Source organism: Oncorhynchus tshawytscha, linkage group LG10 (genome assembly GCF_018296145.1).
Source record: "Oncorhynchus tshawytscha isolate Ot180627B linkage group LG10, Otsh_v2.0, whole genome shotgun sequence".
In the NCBI taxonomy this organism is placed as follows: Eukaryota; Metazoa; Chordata; class Actinopteri; order Salmoniformes; family Salmonidae; genus Oncorhynchus; species Oncorhynchus tshawytscha.
In genome coordinates, this window is record NC_056438.1 from 33,840,536 (window position 1) to 33,863,762 (window position 23,227).

Below are 23,227 nucleotides of genomic sequence, written 5' to 3' on the forward strand. Positions count from 1 at the left end.
CACTTTATTGATAGTTTTCCTCGTGTCAGCCAAAGCACCTTGTCATCCGGAGAAGCAAGTCTTCCTGGATGGCTCGGTATTGTCTGCCCTGAAGCGAGCATAGAATGTGTTAAGCTGGTCTGGGATGGAGGCTTCTGTGTGCACAGCACAACTGGATTTGCCTTTTTAGTCTGTAGTTCTTGCCACATGTGAGGCGAGTCGGAGTTGTTGAACACCAATTGAAGTTTGAGTCTATTGTCTTTTTGTGTCCCTAATGGTCATGTGCTGTGGATGTTTGTATATGCGGGAATCAGAGCACCATGCTTTTTTTTGGTGTCCATTACCCTGCAAGATTCCCCTAGTTCCATAAATTACACCCCTGTCTCCCCTCCTGAGCTGGCCTCTCCCACCCCTGAGTGTTCTACTGGCAGCCTGCCCACCATGACAGAGAGGGGGAGAAAGAAGGAGCACACAAGGGGGAGGAGGGAGGGAGGGAGAGAGCAGGGCGGAAGACCCAATGCCGTGCCCATACCTAATTCTGTCTCACCGTTGCCACGCCAAGATTTATTCATCCCCACCGTCACTTAAAAGTAACTTCACTCAACCTTTTTCTTCCTCCCCTCTCTTTCCCCATTCATCCCTCCTTATACACGATTCAAGGTCGTGAGTGCCTGTGCTCTTTGGATCTTCAGATGAATGAACCAGGGGAGAGTAAAGACGTCTCCTCTTTGACGTGCATATGTGTGTGCATGCATGTGTGCGTATATTCTTTGATGGATGAGGCCCTGTCTAACTGTAAAGTAGGACCCCATTCACCATTAACGGCAACAGAGATATTTTTTGTAAACTGTCAGAGGGGAGCATCATGTCACTATTATGAAGCAGGTTGCTTTCCATTTAATCATCAACCTAGACTAAGCTGGTTACTAAGAGAATGGTGGTATAATGTACTCATACTTTCCTTTTCAGTTTCTATGAAACGGCTGTTCACTTTGGTGTGTATTGAGTCTGCAATCAGAATGACAATATAACGTTTTGATCATATTAACATTGAGTTGTGAAGGTCCTGGGTGTTCTGGCTTCAATCCAAATGTATCTAGCAAGATAAAGAATGGCTGAGAGACCTATTGCATTAAATTCCGCATTCACATCACTGAACCAAAAGACACCTCTTGAGATCAGGGGTCATTGTCAAGAGAGACAACATTGCCATCTTGTGGCTAGGAAAGTAATCACACCCACATACAGTTGTGTCTTTATATATATTCATTTTTTATTTAGCCTTTATTTAACCAGGTAGGCGAGTTGAGAACAAGTTCTCATTTACAACTGCGACCTGGCCAAGATAAGCAAAGCAGTGCAACAAAAACAGCAACTCTCATAAACAAACGTACAGTCAATAACACAATAGAAAAATCTATGTACAGTGTGTGCAAATGTAGAAGAGTAGGGATGTAGGCAATAAATAGGCCATAGAGGCGAAATAATTACAATTTAGCATTAACACTGGAGTGATAGATGTGCAGATGATGTGCAAGTAGAGATACTGGGATGCAAAAGAGCAAGAGGATAAGTAATAATATGGGGACAAGGTAGTTGGGTGTGCTATTTACAGATGTATACAGGTACAGAGATCGGTAAGCTGCTCTGACAGCAGATGCTTAAAGTTAGAGAGGGAGATATAAGACTCCAGCTCCAGTGATTTTTGCAATTCGTTCCAGTCATTGGCAGCAGAGAACTAGAAGGAAAGGCGGCCAAAGGCAGTGTTGGCTTTGGGGATGACCAGTGAAATATACCTGCTGGAGCGCATGCTACGGGTGGGTGTTGCTATGGTGACCAGTGACCTGAGATAAGGCGGGGCTTTACCTAGCAAAGACTTATAGATGACCTGGAGCCAATGGTATTGGCGACGAAGATGTAGTGAGGGCCAGCCAACGAGAGCATACATGTAGCAGTGGTGGGAAGTATATGGGGTTTTGGTGACAAAATGGATGGCACAGTAATAGACTACATCCAGTTTGCTGAGAAGCGTATTGGAGGCTATTTTGTAAATGACATCGCCGAAGTCAAGGATCGGTAAGATAGTCAGTTTTACAAGGGCATGTTTGGCAGCATGAGTAAATGAGGCTTTGTTGCGAAATATGAAGCCGATTCTAGATTTAATTTTCTATTTCGCTTTGTTGCAAAATAGGAAGCCAATTCTAGATTTAATTTTCTATTTCGCTTTGTTGCAAAATAGGAAGCCAATTCTAGATTTAATTTTGTATTGGAGATGTTAATGCGAGTCTGGGAGGAGAGTTTACAGTCTAACCAGACACCTAGGTATTTGTAGTTGTCCACATATTCTAAGTCAGAACCGTTCAGAATAGTGATGCTAGTCGGGCGGGAGGATGCAGGCAGCAATCAGTTGAAGAGCATGCACTTAGTTTTACTAGCCTTTAAAAGCAGTTGGAGGCCACGGAAGGAGTGTTGTAATGGTGTTGAAGTTTGTTTGGAGGTTTGTTAGCACAGTGTCCAAAAAAGCGCCAGATGTACACAGAACGGTGTCGTCTGCGTAGAGGTGGATCAGAGAATCACCAGCAGAAAGAGCGAAATCATTGATATATACAGAGAAAAGGGTCGGCCCGAAGATTTAACCCTGTGGCACCACCATAGAGACTGCCAGAGGTTCGAAAAACAGGCCCTCCGATTTGAAACACTGAACTCTATCTGAGAAGTAGTTGGTGAACCAGGCGAGGGAGGCAGTAATTTGAGAATGCAAGGCTATTGAGCCTGCCGATAAGAATGCGGTGATTGACAGAGTCGAAAGCCTTGGCCAAGGTCGATGAAGTTAATGTATTTAATGCCATTCAACATCAATGCTGAGGAGGGAACATTTCAGTTGGAGCATGTCCAGGTTTCTATGGCTGCGTTGAGACAGGCAGCCCAATTCTGTTATTTTTTGAGTAATTGGTCTTTTGACCAATCAGATATACTCTGAAAAAGAGCTGATGCGAAAATATCTAATGTGATTGGTCAAAAGACCAATTAGTGGAAAAAATATAATAATTGGGCTGCCTGTCTAAACGCATCCCTTGTCTTTCTGTTTCCGACCCAAACCTCAGTCCTTGCATCGATTACAGAGGGCTGAAAAGGATTACGATCAAGAATCGTTACCCCCTACCCGATGTCCGCCGCCTTGGAGTGCCCCTAGGAGCCCAATTCTTCACCAAACTGGATCTCCGCAACGCTTAAAATCTGGTGAGAATCAGGGAGGGAGATGAGTGGAAAACTGCCTTTAACACCCCTAGTGGTCACTGAGTATTTAGTCATGACCTTCGGAATATCGAACTCACCCGCAGTCTTTCAAGCAATGATCAATGACACTCTTAGGGATATGTTGAATTGGTTAATCTTTGTTTACCTCGACGACATCCTGATCTTCTCCAAAAACCCTTCTGGGAACACATGCGGCCCTGTCCAAACTCACTCAAGCAGGTTTTTGCTGGAATCCCGAGGCAGACAGGGCATTCATAGAGCTCAAGGGACGTTTCACCTCCGGACCCATCCTCGTTCATCCTGATCCTACTCATCCCTTTGTGGTAGAGGTGGATGCCTCAGACATCGGAGATGGGGCGGTCCTTTCACAGCGGAACGAGGAGGACAAGAAACTGCACCCATTCGCCTTTCTCTCCAAGCGGTTCTCGCCAGCGGTACTCAACTATGATGTAGGCAACCGGGAGCTCTTGGCAGTTAAGTGGGCCCTTGAGGGGTGTAGACACTGGTTGGAACCTCTGCTTCCTCTTCTGGTCCCTTCTCTGCACATGGGTCCAACTTTACCACATCACAGTTAAAGCATCTCTCAATCCCTTCTCTTAACATGTATGGCCACAAAACATAATCAAGCAGCTGACCAATTACGCAAGACTTTAGTTCTAAGTTAACCTCTCTGGGGTAGGCGGGACGCTAGCTTCCCATATGGCCAATAGCCAGGGAAAATGCAGAGCGCCAAATTCAAATACATTTCTATAAAAATCTAACTTTCATTAAATTACACAGGCAAGATAGCAAATTAAAGCTACACTCGTTGTGAATCCAGCTAACATGTCAGATTTCAAAAAGGGTTTTCGGCGAAAGCATAAGATGCTATTATCTGATGATAGCACAACAGTAAACAATGAGAGTAGCATATTTAAACTCTGCAGGCGCGACACAAAACGCAGAAATAAAATATAAATATCATGCCTTACCTTTGACAAGCTTCTTTTGTTAGCACTCCTATATGTCCCATAAACATCACAAATGGTCCTCTTGTTTGATTAATTCCGTCGATATATATCCAAAATGTCCATTTATTTGGCACATTTGATCCAGAAAAACACTGCTTCCAACTTACACAACGTCGCTACAAAATAGCTCAAATGGTATTTATCATCATTAGTCATTTAGGTCAACATTGGATCATTCAGAGATCCTCACTGAACTTCTGGAGAGAGCTTGCTGCACTGAAAGTAAAGGGGCTGAATAATTTTGCACGCCCAATTTTTCAGTTTTTGATTTGTTAAAAAAGTTTGAAATATCCAATAAATGTCGTTCCACTTCATGATTGTGTCCCACTTGTTGTTGATTCTTCACAAAAAAATACAGTTTTATATCTTTATGTTTGAAGCCTGAAATGTGGCAAAAGGTCGAAAAGTTCAAGGGGGCCGAATACTTTTGCAAGGCATTGTATATAATCAATCAAATTGAAGACGGGATGATCTGTATTCAATACATGAGCAAAACAAACCGACGCTACTTTTCTGGTTACGCGCCTCAATCAAAATGTACACATGAAGTGACATTCGTTCTGAGCTATGGTACTTCTTCATTACACAAAGGAAAAACCTCAACCAATTTCTACAAACTGGTGACATCCAGTGGAAGCGGTAGGAAGTGCAGGAAAGTCGATTACAATTCTGGATTCCCCATGAAATCTTATTGAAAAGACAGTGACTTAAAAAAAAACAAATCTGAATGGTTTGTCCTCGGGGTTTCGCCTGCTAAATAAGTTCTGTTATACTCACAGACATGATTCAAACAGTTTTAGAAACTTCAGAGTGTTTTCTATCCCATATTGATAAAAATATGCATATATTAGCATCTGGGACAGAGTAGGATGCAGTTCACTCTGGGCACGCTATTCATCCAAAAGTGATAATGCTGCCCCCTATACCAAAAAGTTTATTTGAAATGCATTCCAGGAGACTACCTCATGAAAAGGTTTGAGAGTATGCCAAGAGTGTGCAAAGCGGTCATCAAGGGTGGCGACTTTGAAGAATCTCAAATATAAAATATATTTTGTTTTGTTTAAACACAGTGGCAGTTCATTTTGACTTGAGGACAGCAGGAGGGTTAAAGGCTATTCCAGTTCAATGACACTTCAGCACCCCCCAGTGGTGACAATTGAAACGCCCTGATTCAGAAACTGAGGACATTCCGGTTCCCTGGGTTGTGGACTATGTGCGTTTGGGTATTGATCCCGGTTAAAGACAGTCTCACTGCCTCCTTCTCAAAACTGATCCAACAATATAAAAATAAAGTAACACTTGGTTCAACATAGTGGCGGGTGAGCATCATTCTCATCATGAGCAATTTTACCTCGGTGTGCTTGTTCATGTGCTTTCTCATCATCTCCCCCTAATGTTCCTCTCATGTCCTGCTTTATCTGGCCTAGGTAATGGTCGCTGCAATTATCTGGCGCAGGAGTGGTGTTGCATTGAGATTAAGTTTCCGTTTCTCAGTTTTTGTGACTGATGCAGCAAATGAAATAGGTGTCATGGATAACAACATAGTTCATTGCTGCTGGTTACAGCACAGACAAGGGTTGATAGATGAGAGTGGAATAACTGCGGCTGACAGTGAAAATCGGCGAGCTACATCACCGGGCCTGTGATATGAAACACAGCCACCCATTCTCCCCGATCGCTATTCTCTTCTCTCTCAACCTCTCTCTGTAGACAGACCTAATGCCACTGAATCACTCTGGCAATTGCTAGATTTATTGCATTCATCACAAATCCCCGTCTCACAGAGTGAATTGGGAAAGTTGCTTGGAAAGACTGACTAATTAAATGTCTATCTGTCAAGGGAGATATATTCTATTTTTCCCTCCCAGTGTAAACACTACACTTTGAACATCAAAGCAGATTGCTACTGCTCCTCTGTAAATCAGGGGAGTGTAACGACTATCCTATGTGGGATATGAAACACTGCGCAGTATGCCTTGCATAGTAATGACGGAGAGATGTAGGGATAGATACACATACTCGATGAAATGAGAAACACTGACATGTTCAATGGACTGTTCAGTTATTTATTTGTATTCCTTTTCATTGCCATAGCACATGCTGTACAGGCACAGTGTCAGGATGAGGCTCAGCTGTTGCTAGATCGCAGTAAAGTCAATCTCTTGGGGTTGGTGGTTTCCATCGATGGATGTTTGCCGTGTAACAGCATGAAGGCTCCCTGAATGCGCCGGCTATGGGTCCAAGGTCCAGGGTCCAATATTTTACTTCCACTGGTGGATGTACTGTGATGACTATCATCTTGTTTACTTTTAGGCTTCTCTTGTCATGACTTCTCTTGGCTTGTCTTTTCTTTTCCTTACTTTGGCCTCTCCCTGTAATTGACAGCAGATCATGATCACTCTACTGCAAAGATAGCCTGCACCATACCTTCTCTGCTATGCAATCTGGTTTCAGAGCTGGTCATGGGTGCACCTCAGCCACTCTCAAGGTCCTAAACGATATCATAACCACAATTGATAAGAGACCTTACTGTGCAGCCGTATTCATCGACCTGGCTAAGGGTTTCGACTCTGTCATTCACAACATTCTTATTGGCAGACTCAACTGCCTTGGTTTCTCAAATGATTGCCTTGCCTGGTTCACCAACTACTTCTCTTATAGAGTTCAATGTGTCAAATCGGCGGGCCTGTTGTCCGAACCTCTGACAGTCTCTATGGGGGTACCATAGGGTTCAAATCTGGGGCCGACTCTCTTCTCTGTATACATCAATGATGTCGCTCATGCTGCTGGTGATTCTTTGATCCACCTCTACGCAGATGACACCATTCTGTATACCTCTGGCCCTTCTTTGGAAACTGTGTTAACTAACCTCCAGACGAGCTTCAGTGCCATACAACTCTTCTTCCGTGGCCTCCAACTGCTCTTAAATACAAGTAAAACTAAATGCATGCTCTTCAACCAATCGCTGCAAGCACCTGCCAGCATCACTACTCTGGATGGTTCTGACTTATAAAATGTGGACAATTACAAATACTTAGGTGTCTGGTTAGACTGTAAACGCTCATTCCAGACTCACATTAAACATGTCCAATCCAAAATTAAATCTAGAATTGGCTTCCTATTTCGCAACAAAGCATCCTTCACTCATGCTGCCAAACATACCTTCATAAAACTGACCATCCTACCAACCCTCGACTTCGGCTAAATCATTTACAAAATAGCCTCCAACACTCTACTCAACAAATTGGATGCAGTCTATCACAGTGCCATCCGTTTTGTCACCAAAGCCCCATATACTACCCACCACTGCGACCTGTACTCTCTCGTTGGCTGGCCCTCGCTTCATACTCGTCACCAAACCCACTGGATCAAAATCATCTACAAGCCTCTGCCTGGTAAAGCCCCGCCTTATCTCAACTCACTGGTCACCATAGCAGCACCCACCATAGCAGCACGCGCTGCAGCAGGTACAGTGGGGCAAAAAAGTATTTAGTCAGCCACCAATTGTGCAAGTTCTCCCACTTAAAAAGATGAGAGAGGCCTGTAGTTTTCATCATAGGTACACTTCAACTATGACAGACAAAATTAGAAAGAAAATCCAGAAAATCACATTGAAGGATTTTTAATGAATTTATTTGCAAATGATGGTGGAAAATAAGTATTTGGTCAATAACAAAAGTTTATCTCAATAATTTGTTATATACCCTTTGTTGGCAATGACAGAGGTCAAACGTTTTCTGTAAGTCTTCACAAGGTTTTCACACACTGTTGCTGGTATTTTGGCCCATTCCTCCATGCAGATCTCCTCTAGAGCAGTGATGTTTTGGGGCTGTTGCTAGGCAACACGGACTTTCAACTCCCTCCAAAGATTTTCTATGGGATTGAGATCTGGAGACTGGCTAGGCCACTCCAGGACCTTGAAATGCTTCTGATGATCATTGTCATGCTGAAAAACCCAGCCACGTTTCATCTTCAATGCCCTTGCTGATGGAAGGAGGTTTTCACTCAAAATCTCACGATACATGGCCCCATTCATTCTGTCCTTTACACGGATCAGTCGTCCTGGTCCCTTTGCAGAACAACAGCCCCAAAGCATGATGTTTCCACCCCCATGCTTCACAGTAGGTATGGTGTTCTTTGGATGCAACTCAGCATTCTTTGTCCTCCAAACATGACGAGTTGAGTTTTTGCCGAAAAGTTCTATTTTAGTTTCATCTGAACATATGACATTCTCCCAATCTTCTTCTGGATCATCCAAATGCTCTCTAGCAAACTTCCGACGGGCCTGGACATGTACTGGCTTAAGCAGGGGGACACGTCTGGCACTGCAGAATTTGAGTCCCTGGCGGCGTAGTGTGTTACTGATGGTAGGCTTTGTTACTTTGGTCCCAGCTCTCTGCAAGTCATTCACTAGGTCCCCCCGTGTGGTTCTGGGATTTTTGCTCACCGTTCTTGTGATCATTTTGACCCCACGGGGTGAGATCTTGCGTGGAGCCCCAGATCGAGGGAGATTATCAGTGGTCTTGTATGTCTTCCATTTCCTAATAATTGCTCCCACAGTTGATTTCTTCAAACCAAGCTGCTTACCTATTGCAGATTCAGTTTTCCCAGCCTGATGCAGGTCTACAATTTTGTTTCTGGTGTCCTTTGACAGCTCTTTGGTCTTGGCCATAGTGGAGTTTGGAGTGTGACTGTTTGAGGTTGTGGACAGGTGTCTTTTATACTGATAACAAGTTCAAACAGGTGCCATTAATACAGGTAACGAGTGGAGGACAGAGGAGCCTCTTAAAGACAAAGTTACAGGTCTGTGAGAGCCAGAAATCTTGCTTGTTTGTCGGTGACCAAATACTTATTTTCTACCATAATTTGCAAATAAATTCATTAAAAATCCTACATTGTGATTTTCTGAGAAAAAAAAAATCTCATTTTGTCTGAACTTGCACAATTGGTGGCTGACTAAATACTTTTTTGTCTCACTGTATATCTCACTTGTCACCCCCAAAGCCAATTCTTCCTTTGGCCGCCTCTCCTTCCAGTTCTCTGCTGCCAATTACTTGAACAAACTGAAAAAACCACTTACCTCCCTCACTAGCTTTAAACACCAGCTCCCAGATCACTGCACCTGTACATAGCCCATCCAATCTACCTCATCAACATACTGTATTTATTTATTTATCTTGCTCCTTTGCACCCCAGTATCTCTTCTTGTACAGTCATCTTCTGCACATTCTACCATTCCAGTGTTTAATTTCTATATTCTAATTATATATTCTATTCGATATTACCATGCCACCATGGCCTATTTATTGCCTTACCTCCCTTATCCTCCCTAATTTTCACATGCTGTATATATACCTTTCTACTGTATTATTCATTGTATGTTTGTTTATTCCATGTGTAACTCTGTGTTGATGTATGTGTCGAACTGCTTTGCTTTATCTTGGCCAGGTCGCAGTTGCAAATGAGAACTTGTTCTCAACTAGCCTAACTGGTTAAATAAAGGTGAAATATATATTTTCTTTTATTTAAAAAAATATTTCCATCGGTACATGTCCGTACATGGCCAGACATGAGGTCTTCTCCAAGGTGCTGAAGCCATGACTGTGTGGTTCACTGCTGAACAGATTCTAGAACAGATATTTTCAAATGTCCAGCAAGACTGCTATGATTCTGAAGAGGAAATAGAGGATGTGTCAGAAGATGAAAATGGGGAGGAAGAAGAAATCCCTCAAGCTGAAAGAGAAACTTTCCTGTCAAAAAAACTGCAAAATCAAATGGCCCTCAGTAGCATATCACAAACAGGGAAGGATGGCAGAGCATAAGGGCCTGGAGATGACCCGGGACCCACAACATATCCCATTTCCCATGCCATTGACATGGTCTCGACATTCTACCTGTTCATCACACCAGCAATAGAAAAAATCATCCTGGACATGACAAATCTGGAGGGGTTTCGAAAATATGGAGACAGCTGGAAAGGGATGGATGAGACTGACCTGCATGCCTATATAGGGCTGGTAATCTTAGCAGGTGTATACAGGTCCAGAGGTGAGGCTGCCGCTAGTCTATGGGATGCAGAGAGTGGAAGGGCCATTTTCCGTGCCACGATGCCACTCAAACTCTTTCACACTTACTCAAGACTGCTACGATTTGTTGACCGTGAGTCAAGACCCACAAGACGTGTGACAGACAAACTGGCAGCCATAAGAGGGGTCTGGGACAAGTGGGTGGAGCGGCTGCCAGTCCTTTACAACCCAGGGCCTGACGTGACAGTGGATGAGCAACTGGTTCCATTCAGAGGTAGTATATCTAGGTATATCTAGGTATATCAAGGTTTCTTCCTAGGTTCTGTCCTTTCTAGGGAGATTTTCCAAGCCAGCGTGCTTCTACGCCTGCATTGCTGCTGTTTGGGGTTTTAGGCTGGGTTTCTGTACTCCACTTTGAGATATCAGCTGATGTAAAAAGGGCTTTATAAATAAATATCAATTTATATATATAATAAAAGTGATTTTCACCACTGACTTCTGTGACTGTTTCTGTGTGACACCGATACTAATAATTACCGATGACTCTAATCTATTCTTGCCAAACGCCGTTGTCCATTCCGGCAGAACATGCCCAGCAAGCCATCAAAATATGGGATCAAGTCATGGGTGGCCTGCGACGCCAATTCCAGCTACGCTTGGAAGTTGCAAGTCTACACCGGGAAGCCGACCAGTGGAGGCCCAGAGAAGAACCAGGGGAACCAGAACCAGAACCAGTTGTGCATGATGGGACTGAGGGGTCACAATGTCACGTGACAATTTCTTCTCCTCTTATGAACTCGAACGGCAGCTCCTGAAGAGGAACGTCACCATGGTTGGCATGGTTCGAAAGAACAGGTCTGAGCTCCCACCTGCACTGCTTGTGTCAAAGGAAAGAGAGTTCTTCTCATCAAGGTTTGCTTTCACGCCCACCACCACTCTAGTTTCCTACCTCCCAAAGAAAAACAAGAATGTGTTTTGCTTCTGAGCACACTGCACACAGAGGCTGAAATTAGCGATCGCCAGGACAGGAGGCCAGACACCATCCTAGACTACAACTGCAACAAAGGAGGTGTGGACAACCTAGATAAGGTGATTGGAATGTACAGCTGCAGAAGGATGACTGCCCGCTGGCCCCTGGTCATCTTCCACAACATCATTGATGTTTCCTCCTACAATACCTTTGTCATATGGAGAGATCAACCCTAGCTGGATGCCTTGTAAGCGGAAACAAGAGGAGGGTGTTCCTGGAGCAGCTGGGAAAGGCATTAATTGAAAAAAGGGAGCATCTCCCCCGCACAGAAGCATCTGCAGAACTTATGGAAGCTGTTCGCAGGGCTAGATCTCGTGATCAACCTGAGGAGCCATCTGCCCCAGCCACATCCCCAGCTGGGGCAAGTAAGAGGAAGAGGTGTCAGATCTGCCCACCAAAGAAGGACTGTAATACACATACTGTGTGCTGCAGATGTAAGAAATATATCTGCAAAGGCTGTGCACCCGCATACAGTCCCACTTGTGCTCATTGGGGGTTTAGTGAAGGCGACACGGTTGACCCGGAACAGAATATGAGGACAACGGGAGGCTTAAGCAATGGCTTTTTTATGTCCACTCTACCATAAGCCCAGCTCTGTGGCGTGTAGGGCTTAAAGTGGTCCGTATGGACAGATCCTTCAATCTCCGCTGTGGAGCTTTGCAGCTCCATCAGGGTTATCCTTGATCTCTTTTTTGTCTCTCTGATTAATGACCTCCTTGCTTGGTCCGTGAGTTTTGGTACACGGCCCTCTCTTGGCAGGGTTGTTGTGGTGCCATCTTCTTTCCATTTTTTAATAATGGATTTAATGGTGCTCCGTGGGATGTTCAAAGTTTCAGATATTTTTTTATAACGCAACCCTAATCTGTACTTCTCCACAACTTTGTCCCTGACCAGTTTGGAAAGCTCCTTCATGGTGCCGCTTGCTTGGTGGTATCCCTTGCAAGCGGCACCCTTGCTTAGTGGTGTTGCATGTATACTGAGATCATGTGACACTTAGATTGCACACAGGGGAACTTTATTTAATTAATTATGTGACTTCTGAAGGTAATAGGTTGCACCAGATCTTATTTAGGGGCTTCATAGTAAAGGGGGTGAATACATATGCACGCACCACTTTTGTCACGTTCTGACCTTAGTTCCATTGTTTTGTCTTTTTGTTTTAGTATGGTCAGGGTGGGTGGGTTTTGGGTGGGTTTTCTATGTTAGTTTGTCTATGATTTTCTATTTCTGTGTTTGGCCTGGTATGGTTCTTAATCAGAGGCAGCTGTCAATCGTTGTCCCTGATTGAGAACCATATTTAGGTAGCCTGTTTTCCATTGTGTTTTGTGGGTGGTTATTTTCTGTTTAGTGTTGTACCTTACAGGACTGTTCGTTGGTTGTTTATTGTTTTGTTTTCAGTGTTAATTAAAATATTTTAAATATTAACACTTACCACGCTGCACTTTGGTCCTCCTCTCCTTCCCCAGACGACAAGCGTTACAACATTTCTGGGGGGGTTTTGTCATTTTTTAATTTCACTTCACCACCACTTTAAAAAAAATTATAATAATAATAATTTTTTGAAACAAGTTATTTTTTTCATTTCACTTCACCAATTTGAACTATTTTGTGTATGCAACCGAATAGGAAAAACGCCAAAGGTGAATTCTTTTTCAAGGCACTGTAAGTATTCAGACCCTTTACTCAGTACTTTGTTGAAGCAACTTTGGCAGTCTTCTTGGGTATCAATCTACAAGCTTGGCACACCTGTATTTGGGGAGTTTCTACCATTCTTCTCTGAAGATCCTCTCAAACTCTGTCAGGTTGGATGGGGAGCGTCGGTGCACAGCTATTTTGAGGTCTCTCAGATGTTCAATCGGGTTCAGGTCCGAGCTCTGGCTGGGCCACTCAAGGACATTCAAGGACATTCAAAAGCCACTCCTGCCCCAGTCTGAGGTCTTGAGCGCTCTGGAGCAGGTTTTCATCAAGGGCACTTTTCCTGAAAAACATCGCCACAGCATGGATGGTGCCAGCTTTCCTCCGGATGTGACGCTTGGCATTCAGGCCAAAGAGTACAATGTTGGTTTCATCAGACCAGAGAATTGTTTCTCATGGTCTGAGAATCTTTAGGTGCCTTTTGGCAAACTCCAAGTGGACTGTCATGTGCTTTTTACTGAGGAGTGGTTTCCGTCTTGCCACTTTACCATAAAGGTCTGATTGGTGGAGTGCTGCAGAGATGGTTGTCCTTCTGGAAGGTTCTCCCATCTCCACAGAGGAACTCTGGAGCTCTGTCAGAATGACCATCGGGTTCTTGGTCACCTCCCTGACCAAGGCCCTTCTCCCCTGATTGCTCAGTTTGGGCGAGCGGCCAGCTCTAGGAAGATTCTTGGTGATTCCAAGCTTCTTCCATTTAAGAATGATGGAGGCCACTGTGTGGGGACTTTCAATGCTGCATGCTGTTTTGGTACCCTTCTCCAGATCTGTGCCTTGACACAATCCTGTCTCGGAGCTCTACGGCAATTTCTTCAACCTCATGGCTTGGTTTTTGCTCTGAGATTTTCAACTGTGGGACCTTATATAGACAGGTGTGTGTCTTTCCAAATCATGTCCAATCAATTGAATTTACCACAGGTGGACTCAATCAAGTTGTAGAAGCATCTAAAGGATGATCAATGGAAACAGGATGCACTTGAGCTCAATTTTGAGTCTCATAGCAAAGGGTCTGAATACTTAAATAAGGTATTTCTGTATTTTAGGGTAAGATTTCTAAAAACCTGTTTTTGCTTTGTCATTATGGGTCTATTGTGTGTAGATTGATGAGTAAAAAAAATAATGTATTCAATTTTAGAATAAGGCTGTAACATAACAAAATGTGGAACAAGTCAAGGGGTATGAATACTTTCCGAATGTATTGTAGATTGCTCAATCAAGAAAAACCCTGCTTGAAAGAATATGGATCGTTCAATGGCTTCTACGGTTGGAAACAAAGACTAAAGTACAAAATGGGGAAACTACAGGACCCAGCTCAAATTATACGGGTGTCCTGAGCTCTCCGTTAACTCACTGAAATCCAAAGCGACTGCAGATGCTGTCCCGGCAAAAAAGGTTAAAAAGCCAAAATGAACTGAGGCTATTATCCATCCATCCCTACTGGTCATTCTCCCGAAAGCCTTGAAAAAGAGAGACTTGAACTTCTGAAAGAGGTTGGGAAAAGGAATAATGGCAAGACTGTCAGGGACAAAATGGCTCAGACTTTCGCTTTCAATCGAAATGAGAGGATGTATGAGCTGAAGTGATTGGTTTTTAGTTACAGTGGGCTGTGATGCATTTGTCACAATGTGGGAAGGTTGAGAGGAAGTAGATGTTGGTGATTTTTATGGACATTCAGGTTGGATTTGTTATAATGATTTCAAAGCTCTGTGCTATGTTATTTGTTCCAGATAAATTAAGAGTTCCTCAGAATCATGACTGTTACCTTGAAAGCGAAGTTCATGGGCCAGTTAGACATGCATTCAAGTCAGCTGATCAAAGTAATCCGAGCCAAAGGAGGAGCAACGTGGGAAAAGACCACTAACATCATGCAAATTTTAGATCAGGTACATCTATTACATTTTAGTTTGTATGCAAAAGATAATTATGCATGTGATTCTTAAGAGACGGAGGTAGATGGAGCAGGGAGACAATGAGTGAAACTGATGGGAGAGAGCATGCAAGGGAGAGAAAGAGAAAATGAGAGAAAATGGGAGATGATGGAACATGTGTGTGTGGAAAGAGTACATGAAGGAGAATTGATCAAGTTGGGTCCAAATATTTTTCTATTTAGGTTTTAGGATTTTAGGACTTCAGCTCCTTACTGAGTGCGTGTAAGGTAGCTCCTACAAACAAAAAAGAACCATTAAACAATCTATAGAATGTAGAATTTTGTAGCTATACATGTTTAAAGTGGTTAGAGATCAGGTAACTCAGGCTGGCTTTGCAGTGAATTACTACGGGGCACACGTCACTAAACAGGGAAGTGACTAATGGACTTTTCCACTAAGGACAAAGGGGGATATAATTGGCCACAGTCTGAGTTCATACGATATACCTTCTCCCCTCGTATTATACCAATTCTCACTAACCAGTTTGAGCAAGATCTTGATTGGTATGGTCAATTTTTCCCATTTTAAATAATGGTTGATATGATCTCCCATGTTCCCATCCCACTAAAACTAGGTCTCCCCCTGGTGCCATTGGAGAACTCTGGTGGAAGCGCCCTAACTCCACCCATTCATGTGTCTTTGGTACTCTTTTCTTGTTACTGCTGGTCTCTACTCATCGTACTTAAGGTAGCTCCTACAAACTATAGTTTTATTGAAGTTAAAATATAACTATCTGGAAATGTTTTTGGGATTCCAGGTTTTGTTCATTCAGGTTGTCATTAATTAAAATGCACTACCCAACTAGTGTGGACAAATTTTGTGTACATTGAAGGAGTTTTTCTTTCACAATTACTGCTCAGTACCTACTGCTCTTTTGCAGGTATTGGTTTTATCTAGGCCAACCTTTATTTAACTTGATAAAACTTAAACTGCAAGTATGCGTCCCCTCTATTAATAACCCTTAGCACCTATGTTGTGTGTGCTTGACATTAAATTTCTTCACCAATTTAATTTTGCAGGTAGGGAGAGAGTGAGAGGGTAGAAGAGGAGGCTTGGCTTGAAGCACTGGGCATCTTGTGTAGATTGTCATTATCTGAATTAGGCCCACAGAATTAAACCTACGAAGGAGCAGCTTATATGGAGGACCTTTGTCTTTGAACTTGTATCAGAGCTAGCTAGCTAACAAGCTTGTTTGTCAAATGGGCACCAGAATTAAAAACAAGTCTTACCTTTTTGAAGTTAATAAATCCAATGTGAAATGTAATAACTATACTATCCCTAACGAGCATTGAAAAAGTTAATCTATTCTTCCATTCTTGATAAAAATGTCTCTCCCTATCTTCTGAATCATGATTGTAATGTCAGTAGGCTACAGTTATGTTGTATCCTGGCTACATGCACACACACTGGCAAAGATTTACAGCAGGCAGGCAGACTCTAAAATACGTTTCTGATTGACAGAGGAAGGGCTTTGCATAGGTGGTTTGTTGTGTTTTTTTTTGTGGGACTGAAATAATATAAAAATAATATTATAACCAGTTCCCATGCTTTTAAAATAATGGTTCCGTTCCAGAACACTATAGATCGCTTTTGTTCCCAGTTCTGGTTCTGTTCCTTGAACTGGTTCCAACCCCTGTTCATAAATGCTTCCGAAAGTTTTTATCACGGCATTATAATCACATTATAATATATTTTGATTTTTAGAAACAGAACACAGAGTGGCCACAACAGACTGTTCATAGTGCCCAGGTACCCTTACAAGCGGGAAAGTGAGTGAGATCATCCATATCGAGCCGTACAGCATGGCCAGTTTCGCGCACCAGCGCTCCATCCTGGGCTACAGCCAGGACTACATCTCACAGGTCACCACCATCAACAGTCATAACGACAGAAAAGGCTTAGGGTTAATTCATCATTCATTAAACATTTGCTTTATTTAACCTTTATTTAACTAGGCAAGTCCGTTAAGAACAAATTCTTATTTACAGTGATGGCCTACCAGGGATTAGTGGGTTAACTAACTGTCTTGTTCAGGAGCAGAATAACCTTGTCAGCTCTAGGATTCAATCCAGCAACCTTTCGGTTACTGGCAGACTTGCTCTAACCACTAGGCTACCTGCAGCATTATCTTGCAGTGTTTGTGCTAGAGCGGGAGAGACTTCTGTGGATTCATATGGGAAAGCCCAGTGAATATACATATAACCGTTTTATTCACATGCGCAATCTTAGTGAACTCAGGGCCTTACATTGGTTTACATCGACAGATACAAACCATTTCCTTTTGGTACTCTACTCTCCCCTGTCTGTAGGTGTGTCTTTGGAGCTGTAGTTCTGTCTGGGGGTGTGCAGAGGGTAGAGATACCTAAGGCTGTGGGACCTGTCCTCCTGGGTCAAGGATCAGACCCTCACCGACAACGTCCACAAGGTGAGGAGGGGCAACACAGAGGAGGTCCTCCCCATGACGAAACACCAACAGTAGGTTTTATCAAGAATTTATTTACTGTACTATTTTTCTGTATTGTTAATGTTCAAATAATATTGGTATTAGTATTTTCTGTGTTTAAGTAGTACTGTGTATTTTTAAATATTCTTATTTTTGTTTCCGTTTTAGCATGTAATTGGGGACAACTCAATAGTCTAAATTGATATCCTCCTCTCATCTCCTCTCCTTCACATTCACTGTTCTATTTATACGGCATAGACGAGATGTGTAGATACCTACTGGGAATTTGCTTCTCCTGCCCTGCCTTTCACATCAATGCAGTTGAAGGCGATGACAAGGAGAAAGGATGCCACTTTAGACAATTAAGTTGTGCCCCAGGTATCTGCTTTGATGTCTTGATCTTTCCAGGGTCTCTGTCTCCCATTGGTGATAGCTACGAGGTGTGCAGATCCCTACGGCTCTGCACGGTGCGGGTCTGGAACCTGACCAGGTCAAGGTTCACAGGGTGGCCAGTCAGAGTGGATTACGGTCTCCATGGCAACACCGACGTGGCCTTGGTCCATGACATGAAGCTGTACATCCTGACAGACAGAGGGACAGCCACCTTCACTGACACCCCCTCACCCATATTCCAGGTCACCAACTAATTTATCAATTTGCCTGGTATCCATACTGAATCCCCTCTGCTCTACACTGTTGTTTCACTTCATGGATTGAAGTCACCTTATTAGTTGTCGTGAAATATGTGCTCTACATTTGTGAGTCCCTAGGTTCGAGCTCAGGTCTCCTGCATGCAACAAGACTATGTTAGCCCACTGAGCTAAAGCCTAGTCATTAAGCTTCTGTCACACTTGACTCCATATACTCTGCTGCTCTATGACCTGTTCAAGAGAAGCTAGCTTAAGAGACAGTCTGGTCTTTACATCGTCCCCTGTCCCCGACACAAATAAAGGCTCCCGGTCGGACAGCTACTCCTGGGCTTGTCTGAGACAAGGGGAGAGAGAGTCGGTTACTTGAAACAAGCACCAGCTAACTTAGTCCACCACCTGAAACACCACACTCCAAAAACAGTCCCTCTGAGTCAGTTACTTCAGAGAAATAATACCCTCTAGCATCCTAATTCTTGCACAGCTTAAACAATGTTTTGTTCATTGTTGCCCCTAATACGGTTTTCCCCATTGTTGTGAACCGGTTTTGGGATGTGGAAGGCTAACACTTTTTTTATAACACCTATATTGTCCATAACCTATTTTATTTGGACTGTTGGGTGTTATAGGGACCATCTGGTAGTGTGGGACCTAGAGTCTGGGTATATCAAAGGGAGGATCAAAGTGTCCAGCAGCATCGTCAGAGACAGGCATTCCCGGATACCACCATCATTAAGGAGACCACAGGTAACCACAGGTAACAAAACCAGAGACTCTACCAGAAAAGTAGTGCAAGCTAAGCTATCTGTCCAAAAATCCAGCATAACTTGTTTTCAATGTTACTATTTTATTACCTTGCTATTACCCTGTAGTCTAATGCTCTCAATAATTCTGAACACTCCAGTGTTGTAGCTGTAACAATATACACATTTATATTGCTCTGTGGATTACTATTAACCCTAGTTCAGGTGATGCCCTGGGAAGGAATGACAGAGAGACACTCTGCTAAGAAGAGGAGGACGAAAAGGGAGGCGCAAAGGGAGCAGAGTAGGTTGGACAGGGAGACATACTACTCCATAGACCAATACCTCCTCGGTGGGGACCAACAGGTAAAGTGTTTGTGTGTGCGCCATGTCTACTATTTTACTAGTGTGCTCTGAATATGTGGCTGGCTCTGTAGAGTTTAATTAACCTATGTGATGTCTCTCCATCCCTCTGATCTCCTCACTACCCCTCTCTATCAACTGGTGGTGTGTTCCTATTTCTCCCACCACCTCAATGTGTTCAGCGTGAAGTCCCAGGAACACCTCCATATCCTGGTGGCCAGAACGTCCTTGCTGACCCGCCACATCATCGCCCTCACTCGCCCTGGGGGACATCTGGTCCTGGCCAACTACAGCCAGGCTCAACATACACCCTACCTCACCCTCTGGGACCTGCAGAAAGGCACGGTATGTACAGTATCAAGCCAGATTCAAATTCAAATAACTTTATTGTCCATCTGTGATCACTGTCGACACTATTGTGCTCGGACCTAATGAATGAGCCTGGAGTCTGTTGTGTGGCGATCACAGATGATGCCAGCAGAGTCGCCTTTGGGGTCACACAAGACTATCTCTGGCTACAGGAGCCTGAGGCTAGCCTGAGGCTAGGAGTGTCCAACCAGATTTATATCCCTGAGAGGAGCAACATCCATTCTACTAGCAGGTAGGACAGAGATTACTTTGGAGTTTCAGCCATCTTTGCCTTTTTTAGAGAAATATGATTAGGTTTATGTGCACACATATAGTGCCTTTGGAAAGTATTCACACCCTTTATTTTTCCACATTTGGTTGTATTACAGCCTGAATTTAAATTTGATTAAAACATTTTTTTACTGGCCTGAACATGTATTGTGTTCCATAATGTAAAAGTGGAATTATGTATTTTTTTCCCAATTAACAAAAAATGAAAAGCTGAAATGTCTTGATGTTTTCAACCCCTTTGTTATGGCAAGCCAAAATAAGTTCAGGAAGAGTAAAAATGTGCTAAACAATTCACATAATAAGTTGCATGGACTCTATTCTTAATTCCATTCCTTTACTTAGATTTGGGTGTATTGTGTGTCTTGTTGTGAAATTGTTAGATATTACTGCACAGTTGGAGCTAGAAACACAAGCATTTCGCTGCACCTGCAATAACATCTCCTAAACATATGTATGTGACCAATACAATTTGATTTGACATTAGTTGCATGGACTCACTGTGTGCAATAATAGTGTTTAACATGATTTTCATATGACTTCCTCATTTCTGTACACCACACATACAATTATCTGTAAGGTCCCTCAGTCAAGCAGTGAATTTCAAACACAACGAACAGGGAGGTTTTCCAATGCCTCGCAAAGAAGGGTAAAGTTATTAATTACACTTTGGATGGTGTATCAATACACCCAGTCACTACAAAGATACAGGCGTCCTTCATAACTCAGTTGCCGGAGAGGAAGGAAGCGGCTCAAGGATTTCACCGTGAGGCCAATGGTGACTTTAAAACAGTTAGAGTTTATTGGCTGTGATAGAAAAATTAGGATGGATCAACAACATTGTAGTTACACCACAATACTAACTAAATTGACAGAGTGAAAATAAGGAAGCCTGTACAGAATAAAAAGATTCCAAAAAATGAATCCTGTTTGCAACAAGGCACTAAAGTAATACTGCAAAAAATGTGGCAAAGCAATTAACTTTTGGTCATGAATACAAAGTGGTATGTTAGGGGCAAAACCAATACAACACATTACTGAATACCACTACGTATGTTCAATCATAGTGGTGTCTGCATCTTGTCATGAGTATGCTTGTAATTGTTAAGGACTGGGGAGTTTTTCGGGATAAAAATAAATAAATGGAATGGCGCTAAACCCAGGAAAAATCCTAGAGGAAAACCTGGTTCAGTCTGATTTCTGCCAGACATTGGGAGATTAATTCACATTTCAGCATGACAATAACCTAAAACAGTAGGCAAAATCTACACTGGAGTTGCTTACCAAGAAGATTGTGAATGTTCCTGAGTGGCCCAGTTACAGTTTTGACTTAAATCTACCTGAAAATCGATGGCAAGACCTGAAAATGGTTGCCTAGAAATGATCATCAATTTATCAGATCTTGAAGAATGTTTTAAAGAATAATGGGCAAATGTTGCAAAAATCCAAGTGTGGAAAGCTCTTAAGAGACTAACTCAGAAATACCCACAGCTGTAATCGCTTCCAACGGTGCTTCTACCAAGTATTGACTCAGGGGTGTAAATACTTATGTAAATGAGAGATTTCTGAATTATTATTATTTATTTTTTTAATTGCTAAAATTTCTAAAAACATGTTTTCACTGTCATTATGGGGTATTGTGTTGAGATGGGTCAGAAATCGATTTCATCCACTTTGAATTCAGGCTGTAACATCAATGTGGAAAAAGTCAAGGGGTATTAATACTTTCTGAAGCCACGTTCACAGACAAGTGATAGAAACGTGTGTTAGGTAAAAGTTGAGGGAGTTACAATTTGTTTATTTACTGAGTGCCACTAGTGTGTGACACCCAGGTGATGGTAAAGTGACAATTCATGGCATTTGTGTGTTCACACGGGTGAGCTGTGTCACGCCCTGGTCTTAGTATTTTGTGTTTAATTATTTATTTGGTCAGGCCAGGGTGTGACATGGGTTTATTTTGTGTTGTGTTTTTGTATAGGGGTTTTAGTAGGTATTGGGATTGTGGCTGAGTAGGGGTGTCTAGCATAGTCTGTGGCTGCCTGAGGCGGTTCTCAATCAGAGTCAGGTGATTCTCGTTGTCTCTGATTGGGAACCATATTTAGGTAGCCTGGGTTTCACTGTGTGTTTTGTGGGTGATTGTTCCTGTCTCAGTGTGTTTGTATTCACCAGATAGGCTGTATAGGTTTTCACATTCTGTTTCTTGTTTTTGTATTTGTCGTGTTTATTCATTTATTAAACATGTATCGAACTAACCACGCTGCATTTTGGTCCGAGACTCTTTCAACGGAGGAAAGCCGTAACAGAATCACCCACCACAAGAGGACCAAGCAGCGTGGTGACAGGCAGCGACAGCAACAGCAGCGAAAAGAGGAATGGACATGGGAGGACGTTATGGACAGCAGGAGTATGGACTATACTACTTGGGAGGAAATAGACAGGTGGGCGGTCGACCCAGAGAGAGTGCCGGAGCCCGCCTGGGATTCGCTGGAGCAGTGCGAAGAGGGCTATAGGAGAATGGAGTCGAAGAGAAAAGCACGGCGGCGCAGAAGGGAGCCCAAGAGTCAGCCCCAAAAATTTCTTGGGGGGCTCAGGGAGAGTGCGGCAGAGTCAGGGTTCAGACCTGAGCCAACTCCCCCTGTTTATCGTGAGGAGCCAAGGAGGAGACCAGAACCAGAGCTGGTGTTGGAGGTGAGTGAAGCAGAGACTGTGAAGGAGTTAATGGGGAAAGTGGAGGAGAGAGTTATGAGGGAGTTGCTAGTTTGGTGCTTTAGGTATGATATTCGTCCGACGGAGCTTGTCGGGGATTTGATGGCACCTGGGTCAGCGCTCCATACTCGTCCTGAGGTGCGTGTTAGTCGGCTGGTGAAGAGTGTGCCAGCCTCACGCACTAGGCCTCCTGTGTACCTACCTAGCCTTGCACGTCCTGTGCCAGTCCTGCTCTCAGGCTCTCCAGTACACCTTCACGGTCCGGTCCATCCTGTGCCACCTTCACACACCAGTTCTCCGGTGGCAGCTCCCCGCACCAGGCTTCCTGTGCGTGTCCTCGGTTCAGTACCACCAGTGCCAGCACCACGCACCAGGCCTTCAGTGCGCCTCGCCTGTTCAGCGCTGTCAGAGCCTTTCTCCTCTCCAGCGCTGTCGGAGTCTCCCGCCTGTTTAGCGCTGTCAGAGCCTTCCTCCTCTCCAGCGCTGTCGGAGTCTCCCGCCTGTCTAGCGCTATCAGAGCCTTCCTCCTCTCCAGCGCTGCCGGAGTCTCCCGCCTGTTTAGCGCAGCCAGAGCCTTCCTCCTCTCCTGCGCTGTCGGAGTCTCCCGCCTGTTTAGCGCAGCCAGAGCCTTCCTCCTCTCCTGCGCTGCCAGAGTCTCCTGCATGTTCAGCGCTGCCAGAGCCTTCCTCCTCTACAGCACTGCTGGAGTCTCCTGCCTGTTCAGCGCAGCCAGAGCTGCCAGCCTGCATGGAGCAGCCAGAGCTGC

General features: G+C 43.7%; 1 long non-coding RNA gene and 1 pseudogene across 1 annotated transcript; both read left to right on the top strand.

The window, feature by feature from the left end:
* The first annotated feature begins 10,354 nt into the window (after nt 1–10,354).
* On the top strand, nt 10,355–11,479 carry LOC121847643 (annotated as a pseudogene).
* A 7,155-nt stretch (nt 11,480–18,634) lies between these two features.
* Nucleotides 18,635–19,456, top strand: LOC112261058. Its single transcript, XR_002955090.1, has 3 exons — nt 18,635–18,770; nt 18,977–19,122; nt 19,302–19,456. It is a non-coding gene; the product is annotated as an uncharacterized LOC112261058 (long non-coding RNA).
* The last annotated feature ends 3,771 nt before the right edge of the window (nt 19,457–23,227 follow it).